The 20,541-nt window shown below is 42.6% G+C and overlaps 1 pseudogene across 1 annotated transcript; it reads right to left on the bottom strand.

Annotated features, from left to right (window-relative positions):
• Positions 1-3,205: 3,205 nt before the first annotated feature.
• LOC149983998 (uncharacterized) lies at positions 3,206-6,741 on the bottom strand (annotated as a pseudogene). Its single transcript, XR_016495539.1, has 2 exons — positions 5,883-6,741; positions 3,206-5,791 (listed from the first exon to the last, which is right to left on the bottom strand). The product of XR_016495539.1 is annotated as an uncharacterized LOC149983998 (transcript).
• Between the last annotated feature and the right edge of the window lie 13,800 nt (positions 6,742-20,541).

Raw genomic sequence — 20,541 nt, 5'->3', positions numbered from 1 at the left:
ACTGAGTTAGGAAGGACGTTTGTATCTTTGTTATGACTGGGTGGTTTGATACACCATCCAAAGTGTAATTAATAACCACCATGCTCAAAGGGATATTCACTGGCTGCATTCCAAACACTTAAAAGACACACCCTCTCCCCTCAGCCCTCAAATTAAGTGAACACTTCTGTTGACGTATCATGATATCTGATGAGTTGACACTTTAAATCAAATCAAATCAAATCAAATGTTATTTGTCACATACACATGGTTAGCAGATGTTAATGCGAGTGTAGCGAAATGCTTGTGCTTCTAGTTCCGCCAATGCAGTAATAACAAGTAATCTAACTAACAATTCCAAAACTACTGTCTTGTACACAGTGTAAGGGGATAAAGAATATGTACATAAGGATATATGAATGAGTGATGGTACAGAGCAGCATAGGCAAGATACAGTAGATGGTATCGAGTACAGTATATACATATGAGATGAGTATGTAAACAAAGTGGCATAGTTAAAGTGGCTAGTGATACATGTATTACATAAGGATACAGTCGATGATATAGAGTACAGTATATACGTATGCATATGAGATGAATAATGTAGGGTAAGTAACATTATATAAGGTAGCATTGTTTAAAGTGGCTAGTGATATATTTACATCATTTCCCATCAATTCCCATTATTAAAGTGGCTGGAGTTGAGTCAGTGTCAGGGTCAGTGTGTTGGCAGCAGCCACTCAATGTTAGTGGTGGCTGTTTAACAGTCTGATGGCCTTGAGATAGAAGCTGTTTTTCAGTCTCTCGGTCCCAGCTTTGATGCACCTGTACTGACCTCACCTTCTGGATGATAGCGGGGTGAAGAGGCAGTGGCTCGGGTGGTTGATGTCCTTGATGATCTTTATGGCCTTCCTGTGACATCGGGTGGTGTAGGTGTCCTGGAGGGCAGGTAGTTTGCCCCCGGTGATGCGTTGTGCAGACCTCACTACCCTCTGGAGAGCCTTACGGTTGAGGGCGGAGCAGTTGCCGTACCAGGCGGTGATACAGCCCGCCAGGATGCTCTCGATTGTGCATCTGTAGAAGTTTGTGAGTGCTTCTGGTGACAAGCCCGAATTTCTTCAGCCTCCTGAGGTTGAAGAGGCGCTGCTGCGCCTTCTTCACAATGCTGTCTGTGTGAGTGGACCAATTCAGTTTGTCTGTGATGTGTATGCCGAGGAACTTCAAACTTGCTACCCTCTCCACTACTGTTCCATCGATGTGGATAGGGGGGTGTTCCCTCTGCTGTTTCCTGAAGTCCACAATCATCTCCTTAGTTTTGTTGACGTTGAGTGTGAGGTTATTTTCCTGACACCACACTCCGAGGGCCCTCACCTCCTCCCTGTAGGCCGTCTCGTCGTTGTTGGTAATCAAGCCTACCACTGTTGTGTCGTCCGCAAACTTGATGATTGAGTTGGAGGCGTGCGTGGCCACGCAGTCGTGGGTGAACAGGGAGTACAGGAGAGGGCTCAGAACGCACCCTTGTGGGGCCCCAGTGTTGAGGATCAGCGGGGAGGAAATGTTGTTGCCTACCCTCACCACCTGGGGGCGGCCGGTCAGGAAGTCCAGTACCCAGTTGCACAGGGCGGGGTCGAGACCCAGGGTCTCGAGCTTGATGACGAGCTTGGAGGGTACTATGGTGTTGAATGCCGAGCTGTAGTCGATGAACAGCATTCTCACATAGGTATTCCTCTTGTCCAGATGGGTTAGGGCAGTGTGCAGTGTGGTTGAGATTGCATCGTCTGTGGACCTATTTGGGCGGTAAGCAAATTGGAGTGGGTCTAGGGTGTCAGGTAGGGTGGAGGTGATATGGTCCTTGACTAGTCTCTCAAAGCACTTCATGATGACGGAAGTGAGTGCTACGGGGCGGTAGTCGTTTAGCTCAGTTACCTTAGCTTTCTTGGGAACAGGAACAATGGTGGCCCTCTTGAAGCATGTGGGAACAGCAGACTGGTATAGGGATTGATTGAATATGTCCGTAAACACACCGGCCAGCTGGTCTGCGCATGCTCTAAGGGCGCGGCTGGAGATGCCGTCTGGGCCTGCAGCCTTGCGAGGGTTAACACGTTTAAATGTCTTACTCACCTCGGCTGCAGTGAAGGAGAGACCGCATGTTTTCGTTGCAGGCCGTGTCAGTGGCACTGTATTGTCCTCAAAGCGGGAAAAAAAGTTATTAAGTCTGCCTGGGAGCAGGACATCCTGGTCCGTGACTGGGCTGGATTTCTTCCTGTAGTCCGTGATTGGCTGTAGACCCTGCCACATGCCTCTTGTGTCTGAGCCGTTGAATTGAGATTCTACTTTGTCTCTGTACTGACGCTTAGCTTGTTTGATAGCCTTGCGGAGGGAATAGCTGCACTGTTTGTATTCGGTCATGTTACCAGACACCTTGCCCTGATTAAAAGCAGTGGTTTGCGCTTTCAGTTTCACGCGAATGCTGCCATCAATCCACGGTTTCTGGTTAGGGAATGTTTTAATCGTTGCTATGGGAACGACATCTTCAACGCACGTTCTAATGAACTCGCACACCGAATCAGCGTATTCGTCAATGTTGTTGTCTGACGCAATACGAAACATGTCCCAGTCCACGTGATGGAAGCAGTCTTGGAGTGTGGAGTCAGCTTGGTCGGACCAGCGTTGGACAGACCTCAGCGTGGGAGCCTCTTGTTTTAGTTTCTGTCTGTAGGCAGGGATCAACAAAATGGAGTCGTGGTCAGCTTTTCCGAAAGGGGGGCGGGGCAGGGCCTTATATGCGTCACGGAAGTTAGAGTAACAATGATCCAAGGTCTTTCCACCCCTGGTTGCGCAATCGATATGCTGATAAAATTTAGGGAGTCTTGTTTTCAGATTAGCCTTGTTAAAATCCCCAGCTACAATGAATGCAGCCTCCGGATAAATGGTTTCCAGTTTGCAAAGGGTCAAATAAAGTTCATTCAGAGCCATCGATGTGTCTGCTGGAGAATTCTCTTGGTAGATAATGCGGTCTACATTTGATTGTGAGGAATTCTAAATCAGGTGAACAGAAGGATTTGAGTTCCTGTATGTTTCTTTCATCACACCATGTCACGTTAGCCATAAGGCATACGCCCCCGCCCCTCTTCTTACCAGAAAGATGTTTGTTTCTGTCTGCGCGATTCGTGGAGAAACCCGTTGGCTGCACCGCCTCGGATAGCGTCTCTCCAGTGAGCCACGTTTCCGTGAAGCAAAGAACGTTACAGTCTCTGATGTCCCTCTGGAATGCTATCCTTGCTCGGATTTCATCAACCTTGTTGTCAAGAGACTGGACATTGGCAAGAAGAATGCTAGGGAGTGGTGCACGGTGTGCCCGTCTCCGGAGTCTGACCAGAAGACCGCCTCGTTTCCCTCTTTTTCGGAGTCGTTTTTTTGGGTCGCTGCATGGGATCCGCTCCGTTGTCCTGTTTGTAAGGCAGAACACAGGATCCGCGTCGCGAAAAACATATTCTTGGTCGTACTGATGGCGAGTTGACGCTGATCTTATATTCAGTAGTTCTTCTCGACTGTATGTAATGAAACCTAAGATGACCTGGGGTACTAATGTAAGAAATAACACGTAAAAAAACAAAAAACTGCATAGTTTCCTAGGAACGCGAAGCGAGGCGGCCATCTCTGTCGGCGCCGGAAGTAGATTTGCAAGGGGCAAGGGAAGAATTCATTCATTTTAAATGGACCGCTCATCATGGAACCACTGGTAGCTGTTGTGTGTGCATTATATGCGCTACAGTCAATTATGATTGCATTTCATATCTTGGCTAGAAGACAACGCATCCGCAGACATCGAATGTTAGCCATCCGATTATATCAGGAAAAATAAATAATGACAATGTATAAGTGTGATGCCAGGGAAAGTTGTATTCGCAAGCTAACGTTTTCAAAGGCTAACCAAACAAAAACATAATTACTTTGATGATACATGTTTGAGCCCATTAGTAGTCAATTTCAAACTTAATTACATTTGTTTTTACTTACACTTGTATGTTGACTTCTCCATATTAATGTTGGTTTTAAGTTTTGGCGGACTTTTGTTAGCGTGTGTACAATCATCGCGAATTGAATTATGGGGCATTTCAGGCACCGGCATGAACATAATTGTACACTCGCAAACTCGATCAAAAACGAGGGCTGAGGGACTTACTTTGCCAACTTCCCTTGCTTGGCTTATCATTTGGACCGACGACAAAGATGGCTGCAGGGATTCCCCCAATGGCATAAGATGAGGGAATTGAGGAGGGTGTGTCTTTTATGTGTTTGAAACGCAGCCACTGTCTGCATTTCTGTTTTTACCCATTTACCAATAGGTGCCCTTCTTTGCGAGGCATTGGAAAACCTCCATGGTCTTTGTGGTTGAATCTGTGTATGAAATTCACTGCTCAACTGAGGATAATTGTAAGTGCGGGCTACAGAGATGAGGTAGTAATTAAAAATCATGTTAAACACTATTTTTGCACACTAAGTAAGTCCATGCAACTCATTCTGTGACTTGTTACGCAAATGTTTACTCCTGAACATAATTAGGCTTGCCATAATAAAGAGGGTTGAATACTTATTGACTCAAGACCTTTCATTTTTTATTACAGTTTTTCCCAATTGCTAAAACACAATTTTGCAAACTAGGCTGGTTTTATCAAAATACTTAACACAATTCACAAAACCACACACCCAAACTGCAAAATATCTCATATATCATATATATGAAGCACTGCAACCAAAACTACATATAACATTATCAAAATCAAACGCTTGCACGAAATGGCACACACTTCATTCATATTACCAGATTTTTGTCTAACCAACTACACACTGTTGGGCATAATGAAAAGCACTCTCATCGTTAGTATGCTTAGCCATAATACTAAAATAGTTCAAATTGTAGAAAATCTTCAGATGCACAGAAATATTTGCAGATACACTCATGCTTTTGAAACAGTTTATTTTTTTTTTATATTTTTTTCACCAAACAAGTCAGTGCAACATATGCACAACATTGGACTGAACAAAAATATGCTCACAAAAAAACAGTAAACTGAAAAAGAAAATTGTAGAAAAAATGTGCAGAAAAAAATATTTAGAAAAAAAGAGGCAAGAAAAATAAGTAGGCAGCATCTTGCCGCACAGCTGGGTCTGGCCACAACGCCTTGTCCACATCACAGGCAATATCTTCCCTTGCCAGACATCGGGGGAAGAAGTGCCTTGCGTGCCTTATCCATCCCTGAATCGCACCCACATCAATCTCATCACATGCCTCTTCCATAGCCTGCACAAGAGGCCTGCGCACAAAGGGCTGCCGGTCGTATACCTTCCACCGCCATGCCGATAACAACTCTTCTATGGGGTTCAGAAACGGTGAGTATGGTGGGAGGTATTGCACAAGAAATGGTGGGTGGTCAGCAAACCAGTTTTGGACTGGGGCTTCACGATGAAAGCTTATGTTGTCCCATACTACAACGTACAGGGTTCTTTGATGATCTGCATCATTCATACGCTCTGGTGGTATGAGAATGTTGTGGAGTCTGTCCAGAAATGTGAGAATATGGGCTGTGTTGTATGGTCCAAGGTTGGCATGATGGTGGAGGACACCATGCATATTGGAGATGGCAGCGCACATTGTGATGTTCCCACCACGTTGGCCAGGAACATCTATAACGGCTCTGTGGCCAATGATGTTTCTCCCCCTTCTTCTGGTCTTTGCTAGGTTGAATCCAGCCTCATCTATAAAGATGAACTCATGTGGGATTGCATGAGCATCCATTTCCAGTACTCCCTGAAAACAAAGAACAAAAGCAGTCAATATGGTGTTATCCAGTACAATGGGAAACAATGTTGCGTGTAGTGTACTGCAGTCAATATTGTACTTACATCCACATATGATCATCTAACCTCTTTCTTTGAGAGTTTCTCTCAAACGGCACCTTATAAGGTTGTTTCATTCTGATTTGGTTTCGCGTGAGAATGCGAGCCAATGTGGACAGACTGACTCGTTGAATGTTGTTGAATATGGTATTGTCTTGGATGATGTGGCTTTGAATTTCTCGTAATCTGATTTCATTATTTTCCAAAACCAAGTTTACAATGTTAGCTTCCTGTATCCCGGTGAACATTTGGCCCCTTCCTCTACCATGGTTGCGTCTCTCTGTCCTTTAGAAAAACAAAAAAACAAAAATATAGGGCTTGGACAATGCAGCCTAAAGATATTTCCCCCACAGTAGTGTAAAATCTACAGGAAATTTGTGCAGTTAGTGTATGACATCAGCCATTTATGAAGTAAACAGGTGTCACCCAACTGATACACTATGACATGGGGTGTACTACATAGTGTGAAAGAAATGTTGCTTACATACCTGTACTCCAGTCTAAATGTCCGGATGACACAGGCGACAGTAAAACGGCTCAAGTTGGACTGCACTCTCTGTCCAGCCTCTCGCATTGTCAGCCCATGGTTGATGACATGATCAACTAAGGTTGTTCTGATTCTGATTTGAAATATGTTGTCTTCTTTGGCCATGAACTCCTCTACCAGCTCTACCCATACCTCTCACTCTTCCTCCCCCTCTCATTCTCACTCTCCCTCTTCCTTTTCCTCTCTCTGCAACGGCTTCCATTGTTGTTGTAAAACAAAAGGTGCTCACCTGTGGTCTTTTCTTAGTGCTTACTTCCTGATTGAAGTGGTAACAATTAACCATTGAGGTGTTTGGCCAGGTGGCACATGTATTGGCCAATTAGCTCATGTAGTGTAATTTTGAATGGCAGTGTTTTGAAATGGCAAATATGTGACTTTATGTCAGATTGTTGTGTCTTATGCAGAGAACCGTGTGCAGTGCATTTAAAAAGTGCCATTTTGAATTGCAAAATGTGGGTAAAGCAGAAAATGTGTTTAGACATTTGGAGACTTGAGAAGAGGTTTTGCTCTCTGTGTGTCAGTTTAAATAATTGTGCTGTGCATGTCATTTTAGTGTGTTAGCAATTGGAAAAAACTGTAAATCAATTTTGAGTGGTTGTGTTCAATCAATGACATATGTTCTCTATTTGTATTTGATTGTTGCCACTTGTGTTTACCAGTATGGATGACATGTGCATTAAGAGTGCAGAATGTGTTTTGAGAATGAGAATGTGTTTAGAGTTTTGCTGAAAGGTCTAAGTGAGATCTGCAAATTGTGTTTTACCATGTGAAATGGTTTAAGGTATTGACAACAGACTGCATAATTAGCTAAATGAGTCCAGGCAACTGAGAACTTTGTTCAGCCAATGGGTTTTAGTGTTTTAGCAATTGAGAAAAACTGTAATTTGTACAAATTTTGAAAAACACAATTCCACTTTTACATTATGGGGAATTGTGTGTGTAGGTCAGTGACCAAAAATCACAGTTTAAAACATTTTAAATTCAGCCAAAGGGTGTGAATACGACACTTAGTACATGTATATGCATTAAGTGTACTCAAGCAGCCCTCAGGGACGGAAGGCCTACTGTATGTGTGAGTGTGGTTGTGTGTGCCTACTTGTGTGCGAGTGTTTGTGTGTAAGCGTGCATGTCCCTAGGATGAATATTTGACCCATGCCACATCCCTTTCTCCCTCACAGCGTACGTGTATATTGCTGGAAGGCACACACACAAACACACGCAGCAGGTATGCTGGCAGGTAGGAGCGTTGGGCCAGTAACCGAAAGGTTGCTGGATCGAATCCTTGAGCTGAAAAGGTAAAAATCTGTCGTTCTGCCCCTGAGCAAGGCAGTTAAACCACTGTTCCCCGGTCGCCGAAAACGTTGATGTCGATTAAAGCAGCCCTCCGCACCTCTCTGATTCAACCCTCTTAGGCCTTACCCCCCCTATCTGAGATATCTACTGCAGCCATCATCTTTCACATACAACACCCGTTCTGCCAGTCACATTCTGTTAAAGGTCCCCACACATCCTTGGGTCGCTCATCTTTTCAGTTCGCTGCAGCTAGCGACTGGAACGAGCTGCAACAAACACTCAAACTAGACAGTTTTATCTCAATCTCTTCATTCAAATACTCAATTATTGACAGTTGTGGTTGCTTTGCATGATGTATTGTTGTCTGTGCCCAATAATATTTGTACACTGTTTTGTGCCGCTACCATGTTGTGTTGCTATCATGTTGTTGTCATGTTGTGTTGTGTTGCTACCGTGCTTGTGTTGTCTTAGGTCTCTCTTTATGTAGTGTTGTGTTGTCTCTCTTGTCGTGATGTGTGTTTTGTCCTATATTTTTATTTAATTTATTTTTTATTTTTAATACCCTGCCCCTGCAGGAGGCCATTTGCCTTTTGGTAGGCTACCATTGTAAATAAGAATTTGTACTTAACTGATTTGTACATCTGACTAGGTATCCCCCTTTCCCACACACACACACACAAGCATGTACAGTCAGGTCCAAAATGATTGGCACGCTTGATAAAAATTGGCAAAAAGACTGTATAAAATAAATAATATAAATACTGAGCCTTATTGTATGCTCAAAAATAATTGGGAAATTATATTATTTTATACCAATACAATTGCTCAGAGAATAGATTTTGTTTCACCTGTAATATTTTTTTCTCTCAAAAAGATAGGGGTCAAAATTATTGGCACCCCTGTTTTCAATACCTCAATTTGTGAGAATAATGGCACTGAGCCTTTTTCAAAAACTTTTTGTGAGATGGGAGAACACATTGGGGGGGGATCATAGACCAGTCTTCCATACATAATCTGGAGACTGATATGACCATTGCAAAATGTTGATTTTGTGGTCAATTAACAATTTATTTGTTGATTTTGATGTGTGCTTGGGGTTATTGTCTTGCTGGAAGATACACTTGTGGCCAACTTTCAGCCTCCTGGCAGAGGCAACTAGGTTTTTGGCAAAAAATGTCCTGGTACTGGGTAAAGTTCATGATGCTGTTGACCTTAACAATGGCCCCAGGACAAGTGGAAGCAAAATATCCCCATAACATCAAAGCTCCACCAGAATATTACATTTTTCTGCTTATACGTCTTTCTTTCGACACAAAACCCACCACTGGCATGCATGGCCAAAGAGTTCTATTTTCATGTCATCCAACTTTTATGGCATTGGCACTTGGATTGGAACCAGTGCTACAGTATGGTCAGATGACATGAAAATACTGCTCTTTGGCCACACACACCACTGCTGGGTTTTGTGTAGAAACAAAAATGCAGAAAGTTATGGTGGTGGATCGTTGATGTTATAGGGCTATTTTGCTTCCACTGCTCCTGGGGCCCTTGTTAAAGGGATTCTTCTGTGCTTTTGTTGACTTTTTAGCCAGTAGTTCTGAAAGTAACACTCACGAGACAAATGTAGTCTGCCATTTTTTGGGACCATGTCACATATGTGCAGATATGTGCAACACGTCAGTGCTCTCTCTCTTGCTCTGCTATTTGTGCATCATGCTAGCTGTCACTCAAATGGTGATGGGCTGAATCTCATTGACTGAAACTCAAATTGCTGGGGGAAAATGTAGGGAAAATTGCGCTTCTACAGTTTCCAGATAACAGTTGTTTTCAACTAAGGATTTTGTGGCTGATTGTGGTAAAACAGTAATTATGCTCATAGATTATGCACGTATGAACTACACATCCAGCCCAAAACAGAAGGCTTAAAAAATACTTACTAGTCACCAAAGTTTCAGTGCATGGTCACTTTACCCAGTACCGGGACATTTTATCCCAAAACCTGGTTGCCTCTGAAACTTGGCCGCAAGTGGATCTTCCAGCAAGACAATAACCCCAAGCACACATCAAAATCCGTAAAGAAATGGGTAATTGACAACAAAATCAAAAAATGTCAATGGCGATTTCAGTCTCTGGATTTGAAGAGGGCAGTCGATAAGTGCAGACGGAGGATATCAAGGATCTGACAAGATTTTGTATGGAGGAATGGTCTAAGATCAGTCACAATATGTTCTCCAATCTCATAAAACCTTTTTGAAAAAGGCTCAGTGTCATTGAAAACTTTCTTTTTGAGAAAAAAAAAAGTTGTTAATCAAAATCTATTTTTCTGAGCAAGTGCCTGTTAATTTTTGCATTGTAGAATCTGTCACAAGATGGGTAAAAGTAATGTACAACAATAATATATGTAAAATAAGAAATAACCGTTACATCTCTGAGAACTTTGAATTGTTCAGAGGCATAAAACATGGTTGCCCTCTGTCACCATACTTATGTAATATGGCCATTGAACTGTTAGCTATAAAAATCATATCTAATGATAAAATGTGAACATTTCTAGATTAATGGCCTAAAAATGAATGGATTAGAGACAAAAGTATCAAGGAACGCTGATGATTCATCATCAGAGCCCTTAATATTCAACCTTCAAGAGCCTTATTGAGGACCTGAATGATTACTCCAGTTTCTCTGGACAAAATCCAACTGTAATAAGTGTACTGTAGTCTAAAAGATAAACTTGAAATTGCCATGTGGTCTCCCGATTAAATGAGTGGATGTGTTCGGTGTTCATATTCTGGAAAGGTTGAGCGATCTTACAACAATTAACTTTGATTGAAAACTTAATAGAATAGATCAAATAGATAGGGTCTTGAAACCGTGGAGAAAGAAACACTTGTCCATCTATGGGAAAATTACCCTGATTAATTCTCCAGTGATATTGCATTTGCTCTACCGACTCCAGGATAAACCTTTTTCAAATCATGGAAGAATCAATTATTAAAAATGTTTTTAAATGGCAAACCAGATAAAGTCAAATGGGCATATTTATTTAATAACCATATATTTGGAGGGCTAAATCTATTCAATATTAAGGCATTAAACCTCTCTCTTAAATCCTCCATTACACCGAAATGATATCTAAAACTGGTTTTCCAGCAGGAATATCCAATGTTCAAAATGGGTATTTTTGCTGTTATTCAGATTAAACCAACGATTTCCGGTAGATTGACTATGGATCCCAGTCCTTCTTAAATGAAGCCACACAGAGTTGGTTACAATTCCAATTTCATCCTCCAGGAGAGGCAGAACAAATATTACAGCAAATAATATGGCTAAACTCCAATGTACTGCTAGAGGAAATACACCATTTTGTGGAACATTTTTATAGGGAAGGTATCATGTTTGTGAATGACATTGTAAATAATGACAGTAAAATGATGTCAAACAAGCAACTATCAAAGGTGTATGGAGATGTATGCTCGATACAAAAGTATAACGAACTCATCGCAGCTTTGCCACAAGAATGGAAGAGGCAATTGCTCAAAATATTTTTTTGTTTGTTAGATCTTCTAACGCAAGTGTGACGGGTCTGGCTTTGTGACAATGATTTGACAGGTCCAACGTAGTTACACATCCGACACCGCCAAAACATCAGCTATGCGGGTGTCAGCTTACACTGGTCAATGCTCGATCTAATTGAATCTAGGCCCAATGCTGTTTCCCAAATGGCACCCTATGGACCGTGGCCAAAAGTAGGGAATAGGTTGCCATTTGGGAGATTCGTGTAAAGTGGTATAGTAAACGTATAATAACTCTATTCCCTACTTCTGAGCTAGCCTGTGGATGGCCCCTAGACAGCAGCACTGTGTGTGTGTGTGTGTGTGCGTGCGTGCGTGCGTGCGTGTATGTATGCGTGTGTGTTTGTGTGTGTGTGTGTGTGTAGCATCCATATGTGTAAGGGCACCTAAAAGCTAACTGGAAGATGTTCCTGTACCTGTGTGAGCGGGCGGGACAAAAGTTATCAATGGAGGGGTCCGTGGATGAGTGCGCTGAGGCAGTAACGTCTGTAATTATATCAGCTGCAGATGTGACTGTTCCAGTGTGTTTGGGGGGGAGGAAGACGGCAGGTGGTGTCGTGGTGGTCAGATGACTGCTCAGGTGGTGCGGGAAAGGGATATAGCTCAACGGGTACTTAAGAATTGCTTGACAGAAAGGAATTTCATTTCAAGCGGTTCATAGATATGAGTACCTGTGTGATGAGAGCGAAGAGGAGACAGGGAAAGTTAAAGGAGCATGGAGATGTTTTAAAGAAAAAAGGGGAGTCAGAAGAAGCTATGGATGCAGAGTTCTCTATGTTTGAGATGACAAGGGCATTGGAGGCTGTGGGTGGACTGCTCCAGGAGAAGATAGTGTGTGTTATGTGATGTTTTCAGCATGCACCGGAGAGTGTGTTGGAAGCAGTCTTAGGGTTGTATAATAAGTTATGGATGACTGGGGTGATACCTGCTGTGTGGAAACGTGCAGAGGTGCTGCCGTTTGTAAAACCAGGTAAAGATCCCACTAGGGCGGGCAGTTATAGGCCTATCGGGCTGGCATCCAACATGTGTAAATTGATTGAAAAGATGATAGTGAGAAGGATGATGTACCTGTATCTCTTGGAAGATTGGGGTTTGATGAGTGTAGCACAGAGTGGGTTCAGGAGAAGGAGGTTTGCCATGGACGCCATGGTGACAGTTAGTACAGAGATAGCCAAGGCCCAGACAATAAAAGAGGTGATGAGTGTTGTGCATTTTGACATTGAGAAAGCTTACAATAACATGTGGAAAGAAGGGTGGATGATCAAGTTGAGTGCATTTAGCATTGTGGGACATCTGTATATCCGAATCATGGACTATATGAGTCATACAGGTGTGGGTGGGGTCAGAATTGTCAGTGGGTTTTGAAATGGACAATGGTACTCCTCAGGGGGTGTGGTCAGTCCAGTGTTGTTCACCCTGATGATAGATTACATACCGTATTTAAGGAGGTGGGACAGGCAGGGGGTGTGGTCTTGTGTGCTGATGATGGGGCTGTATGGAAGAGAAGTGGGAAATATGTGATGAGGAAGATGCAAGGAGCTGTGGGAGTTGTGGAAGATTGGTCTCTAACATGGGGGTTTAGGATGTCTGTGGCCAAGTCCTGCTTTACGGTGTATTCAAGGAGGAAGGTTAAAGATGTTATGCTGCAAATACATATAGGTAGGGAGTCAGTTTAAGTATTTAGGTATGTGGTTTGATGACAGGCATACCTGGAAGAGACATGTTGAGTATATTGAAATTAAGTGTAGGAAGGTGCTGAACCTCATGGGCAGTGGCAGTGGCAGTGGCAGTGGCAGTGGCAGTGGCAGTGGCAGGATATGATTGAAGGTCAGATCAACAAACACTGTATATGTATCAGGCATTGATCAGGTCATATTTGGATTATGGGTGCTTTGTATATGGATCGGCAGCCAAAACGGTACAATAGTGCCTGGACAGGATACCGTCAAGGGCCCTGAGATTGTGTGTGTGGGTTCTTTCAGGACGACACCTTTTGAAGCGTTGCAGGTGGATAGTGGGGAACTGCCACAGAGGATAAGGTTGGACAAACTTGCATTAGAGTACTGAGCAAGGTTGAAAGGGAGTTCTGAAGGACATCCTGCGGTCACGGCAACTGGGGAATGCTGGGAGTTAAGAGTGGGTAAGCAGAGAGCGTGCGGGTGGACAATCAGGCAGAATGTAGTAGAATATGGACTGGGGGAGAGAGAGAGATAGGGCCAGCAATTGCATTGGGGAACGTTCTTCCATAGCTGTTTCCGAAACCAAGTGTAGATGTGGACATGTTTGAAGGCAGGAGAGAATGGAGTGAGGACGTGAGACGTTGTGTGGAGACATATATAGATAATCAGTTTTATTTGTTCTTAAGGATATATACAGATGGTTCAAATTATCCAGTCAGTGGTAGGGTGGTTGCAGGGGTGTATATCCCACATTTCAATGTTAGAGTATGTAAGCGCTTAACTGATTATGCTTCAGTGTATGCGGCTGAGTTGATTGCCATGATTATAGGTTTGAGATGGATGGAGGAGATAAAACAACTCAGAGTGGTGATCTGCTTTGGTTCGGCTGCAGTGTTCAGTAGTGTGCAGATGGGCAGCTGCTAATGGGATTGGAGAGGATGGGAGGCAATTTTAAGTGTAGACAATTTTATCGCGTGCACTGGTCAGTAAATGAAGAGGTGGGGAGTACGGGATGTAAGAGAGAGGAAGTTGTGTGGAGCAGACTATGGTTTGGGCACACAGGTTTGAATGGCAGGTTGTGGATGACAGGGAGATATGAAATAGGTCTGTGTGATGAGTGCTTAGCGGAGGAAACGGTGGAACATGTGTTGATATTTTGTGAACTGTATGACTTAGATAGGGAGAGAGGCTGGACAGGGTTGGGGTTTGGGTGGTGTAGTGGGGTAAGGAAAATGGGCAGGAAGGGGAGTCTAGGTCTCTATTTTACTTTCTTAGAGGAACAGGAATAATTAAGAGAATTTGATGTAGGTAGGTCGTGTCTGGCCTCACACTCCAGTACAGTATATGGTGGTGTATGCACCTTAAAAGTTGGATGCGATCTGCCAACCTAATCCGAAAGAAGAAGAGTCAGTGGTGTGAAAACAACAGGATCAAACACAGAAATCTGCTGACCTCCACGATGTTGTGTGATGCAGAGCTTAATTTTCTACTGCTGGTGCGATCTGCTACAATTACTAATCACATACACACACACACACACACACACACACACACACACAAACACACACACACACACACACACACACAGTCACACTGCACACACGCCACTCGCTAAAAGACAGAACTTTCTACTGAGCGGCTTTGCATCTCATTAATATATCTTAACAAGATCATCTGTATGTCTAATTAAGATAAATAGATTCTCACTGCATCTTGGGCTTTAATAAAGGGTTTAGCATTAGTGTTATTAAATAATTCACTAGCTAATTCACCTTCACTTTACATTTTACATTTTAGTCTTTTAGTAGATGCTCTTATCCTTATTACAGTAAGAGTGTGCATTCATCTTAAGATAGCTGGTGGGACAACCACATATCACAGGCATAGTAAGTACTTTTCCTCAATAAAGTAGCTATCTGCAAAGTCGGAGCTTTCTCATAACTCACCTGCACTTTTCTGTTGCCTGCCCTAAAAGTTTTACTTATGTCAAAAACTTCTAAGATGACCTTATGAGTCAGTCTGTCTTCTGGTACAGAGTAGGCTAAACTGGTGAACTGTCATTTCCTGTCCACTCTCACTCCACGGTCTTCACAACACTATGTCTGTTTCCAAAATGTCACCCTTTACCCTTCATAGCGCACTACCCTTTGTGCTCCGGTCAAAAGTAGTACACTACATGGAAATAGGGTGCCAAATTGGGACATAACCATCGCATAACACTTAGTTCTGTAAAAGGTTGCTCATTATAGCATGCTTCTGTCTCAGCTGTGTTAAAGGCCAGTAATTAACCAACTCCCTCCCCATCCACAGCTTAGAACTGTCGTAAAGGTTGCTGCTACATTTCTCCCTCTCCTCCTACTTGCCATCTGTTTCACACCCTCTCTTTTTTCTCTTTTTTTGGTTTTCTCTTCATGTGCTCAGCGTTTCTTCTCATGGGTTTAGTGCTATGTCAGATGAAGTGTGTTCTTTCTCTCATTCTCAGAATCTCTCTCTCTCTCCGGGTCAGTATTGGCAGGGGGACAGGGGAAGGTACTGTACTCAGCAGGGAGAAGGGGTGCTAGGAAGAAGGGGGGGGGGGGGGTGCTGGATAGCTCATGACCCTTCCAAAATTCGATCCCAGTGATCTCCCCACTTTAGACACTGTCAATGGACACGCACAATATGCGTTCTCACACACACTAACACACAGTTGCGGGAATATACACAAAGGCATTCAATCACGTAAGACACACAACCCAATACAGACCAATGAGCCGAGTAGGTCTACACAGACACAATAAAGCCCAGTGACTCCCAAACATTAGGTTAACAATCTATGATGGTTTCAGATGTGTTGAAAAGGCTCCATGATTCTCCGGGTCAATGACACATTCTGTATTGTTGTGGGATAATTGAAAAATGCAGCGTTTCAGGGTCTGGTTTGGTTCTGACATTACTTAACATTTAAGTCATTCATCATGCTTCACCAGCTAATACACAATTGTGGATAGACACATTGTGCATACAAGCATACATATGAATACACATTTTCTCACACCTCCACACACAAAGTCACGCCTATACTCACATACAAATACACAAGCATGTATAGTAGACACAAACTCACTGTAACAAATTGCTGTATATTTACAGCAAAACATTACAGTATATTACTGTATATTACAGTATAGTATTGTAAAGAGAAATGCATTATGGGGGCTCAATGGCATTGCGCTACACTGCTGTAACATTTTACAATTGTGGTGCATTGTGAGAAAATATTTTTGGCTGACGAAAGAATCTATAGCTCATTAACATATTTTGAGTTGTGCCTTGTGTCATGATGTGCCCAGTGACGTCATACACCCCCCCCCCCCCCCTCCTCCTCCTCCTACTCTCTCTCTCTCTCTCCACAGTTTATGACAGTCGTAAATACTGCTTCTGGGTCTGTTATATTAAGATTGGAATGTGTGACAGAGAGAAACTTGGCTAAACTCCTAATCCCCAAAATGGGAGAATGAAACAATATTTCTACTTTTGAGAATGTGGGAATGATCCGTGGACACTTAAGGGACACTTATGTTGAGTGTGTTTCATTTGGTGAGCTCATGAAGGAAAGGAAACACACATAACGGTATTTCTTAAAGTGCACGTTTCCAAGCTCTCAGGTTTACATCTAAATATTGTGAAACATATGTGATTAAACATGGTACTATTTGTGAAAAGATGTAATGTCATGTTAACCTTCTAAATGAGAGTATGGATTTTCATATAAAGATGAACTAGTCAGTGGCCATGCCCACGTGGACATAGACATTATGTTGGCGTAAAGGAATCAACCTTTTCTACTGAAACGTATAAAACCCTGATGAAATTCACACCAGACCACGCAAACTCTGGCGTAAGCTAAGGTTGCAAATGGTTGAATTTCTAAGACCAAAACATGCCGGGTGATGCTGGTGTGTGAAGTGCTTTAAACTGCAACTCTACCAAAGGACAAGACTATACCACATGGAGCATTGGCTACACGGCTGGAAATTGTTAAACTCTGAGAATATCGATCCCTACAGAATAAGAGCAAATCTTAGACGTAGAAATACTAGTCTGCAGCTAGAAATGACGTAAACCTAGAACAAAAATACCAACAACTACCAAAGCATCTATTCTAAGAGAACATTTCTGAATGATACTCTGAAGTATACATTCTAATCACCTCCAACCACGAAAGACTTTGTGACTTCAATGAAAGTTAACCAGAGACTGATGAACCCTACAGAACGATCGAGGATTCCAACAGAGAAGACAATGAGATACGGGCTAAACATACGTATATACAATTATATATATACATTGCAATTATTGTCGAATGAGCGGCCGTTCATGTTCAAAAGATTACCATTTCAATTAATATAAATATAGACTGTGTGTCATGAATCCATGTGTCTTTCCCGCTCTTTCTCAGTCCCACCCCTTTCACGTTGTCTACCAAGCTGTCATATCGGCTTATCCCACTGGAAAGTTTATATCATTTTTAGTAATCAATATCTCTTGTTTGTTTGTTATGTATTTCTGTGATGATTTAGTTAGTAAATAAATAATTAAGCCAATTTGTATATCGCTGATTCATAATTTATGCTAGGGTTCGTGCAGATAAACAAGAATTTTACGACGTTCAGATGAGACTGATAGAAGGTAAAGAATAATTAATGATTGACTGCTATTGATATAAAATATTTTCAGATCGTTAAGAGTGGATTCAGGAGACAGCCGCTCTATATAAACTATTGCTTCCGTGGTGCCCCGACTTCCTAGTTAATTAAGTTTACATGATTAGTTTAATCACGTAATAATAATTACACATAGAGAATTGATTTGATAAAATAACAGTCTTCACATTTAATGATAGTAAACACACGACTATAGTCACACTGGCCTGTAAGGACTCTGTATCCATGGTGGAGTAAAGCTGTGACGCTGTGAATAACATGACCCTATGGAGACTTACTACACCATCCTAGACCTCTCTTATAACACTCAAAATATATTGTGGGTTTTTCCATTTGCATTTAGACCATGCAAACTCCCTGTCTTTCTCCCTTTCTCTCCTCTCCAACTCTCTCAAACTCCCTTCTCTCTGACCACATCCCTATTTCTACCACTCTCTTTCCACCCACCGCCAACTCTCCAGATAGCAAAATGAGTAAGGAGAGAGATGTTCTTCTCACAAACTTGTTTCATAGACAGTATGTTATTAAGGATAAGTGGGGTTTGCGCTCAAACAACAGGAGCAGATGTGCTACCTTAAATAATAGTTTATTATATCAGAAGTACCATTATGGAAAAACAATATGATTTCACATGTAGCAAATCACATTATTTATTTTTAAAATGTGTTTTTGGAACACTTTACATATGACATTTCATTTTTTTAAACACTTGTCTTGACATTTCACATGTGAAAACGTGGTGAAGCTATCGCCATGCCAAAGCAGCTCATTGAAATATACACTATATGACCTAAAGTATGTGGAGTGGACACCTGCTCATCGAACATATCATACCAAAATCAAGGGCATTAATATGGAGTTGGTCCCCCCTTTGCTGCTATAACAGCCTCCACTCTTCTGGGAAGGCTTTCCACTAGATGCTGGAACACTGCTGCTGGGACTTGCCTCCATTCAGCCACACGAGCATTAGTGAGGTCATTACTGATGTTGGGCGATTACGGCTGGCTTGCAGTCAGCATTCCAATATATCCAAAAGGTGTTCAATGGGGTTGAAGTCAGGGCTGTGTGCAGGCCAGTCAAGTTCTTCCACACTGATTTCGAAAAAACATTTCTGTATGGACCTCGCTTTATGCATGTGGGCATTATCATGCTGAAACAGGAATGGATTTAGTGCTTCCACAAAGTTGTAAATTGTCTAGAATGTCATTGTATGCTATAGTGTTAAGATTTCCCTTCACTGGAACTAAGGTGCCTAGCCCGAACCATGAAATACAGCTCCAGACCATTATTCTTCCTCCATCAAGCCTTTACAGTTGGCACTATGTATTGGGGCAGGTAGCGTTCTCCTGGCATCCGCCAAATCCAGATTTGTCCGTTGGACAGCCAGATGGTGAAGCCTGATTCAGCACTCCAGAGGACGCATTTCCACTGTTCCAGAGTCCATTTGCAAAAAGGTTAAAACCACTCCAGCCGACACTTGGCATTGCACATTATGATCTTAGGCTTGTGTGCAGCTGCTCGGCCATGAAACCCATTCATGAAGCTCCAGACAAACAGTTATTGTGGTGACGTTGCTTCCAGAGGCATTTTGGAACTCAGTAGAGAGTTTTGTAACCGAGAACCAATGATTGTTATGCCCTACGCACTTCAGCACTCGAGGTTCCTGTTCTGTGAGCTTGTGTAGCCACTTTGTTGCTGAGCTCATTGTTGCTCCTAAACGTTTCCACTTAAAAAGAAACTGCACTTATACAGAAAAAAAAGTAAAAAAAGAAAAAAAAGTATTTAGTCAGCCACCAATTGTGCAAGTTCTCCAACTTAAAAAGATGAGAGGCCTGTAATTTTCATCATAGGTACACTTCAACTATGACAGACAAAATGAGAAAAAAAATCCAGAAAATCACATTGTAGGATTTTTTATGAATTTATTTGCAAATTATGGTGGAAAATAAGTATTTGTTCACCTACAAACAAGCAATATTTCTGGCTCTCACAGACCTGTAACTTCTTCTTTAAGAGGATCCTCTGTCCTCCACTCGTTACCTGTATTAATGGCACCTGTTTGAACTTGTTATCAGTATAAAAGACACATGTCCACAACCTCAAACAGTCACACTCCAAACTCCACTATGGCCAAGACCAAAGAGCTGTCAAAGGACACCAGAAACAAAATTGTAGACCTGCACCAGGCTGGGAAGACTGAATCTGCAATAGGTAAACAGCTTGGTTTGAAGAAATCAACTGTGGGAGCAATTATTAGGAAATGGAAGACATACAAGACCACTGATAATCTCCCTCGATCTGGGGCTCCACGCAAGATCTCACCCCGTGGGGTCAAAATGATCACAAGAACGGTGAGCAAAAATCCCAGAACCACACGGGGGAACCTAGTGAATGACCTGCAGAGAGCTGGGACCAAAGTAACAAAGCCTACCATCAGTAACACACTACGCCGCCAGGGACTCAAATCCTGCAGTGCCAGACGTGTCCCCCTGCTTAAGCCAGTACATGTCCAGGCTCGTCTGAAGTTTGCTAGAGAGCATTTGGATGATCCAGAAGAAGATTGGGAGAATGTCATGTGGTCAGATGAAACCAAAATATAACTTTTTGGTAAAAACTCAACTCGTCGTGTTTGGAGGACAAAGAATGCTGAGTTGCCCCCAAAGAAAACCATACCTACTGTGAAGCATGGGGGTGGAAACATCATGCTACGCGTAACGATGGTGGCAGATGTGCGTAATGACAAGCAGCCTGGCGGCCTCAAGCACCAGAGAGGGGGAGCAGAAGCAGATGTGACCGTACCCCCCATCTAGGGGCGCTACCTGGTGTCAAACCTGGGTGAGCCTGACGGGCCGGCCGAGGCACGG

Source organism: Oncorhynchus mykiss, chromosome 4, assembly GCF_057628025.1.
Source record: "Oncorhynchus mykiss isolate SJ-2025 chromosome 4, ASM5762802v1, whole genome shotgun sequence".
In the NCBI taxonomy this organism is placed as follows: Eukaryota; Metazoa; Chordata; class Actinopteri; order Salmoniformes; family Salmonidae; genus Oncorhynchus; species Oncorhynchus mykiss.
Note: the sequence above shows the minus strand (reverse complement) of the source record. Positions and strands in the feature narration are given on the sequence as shown.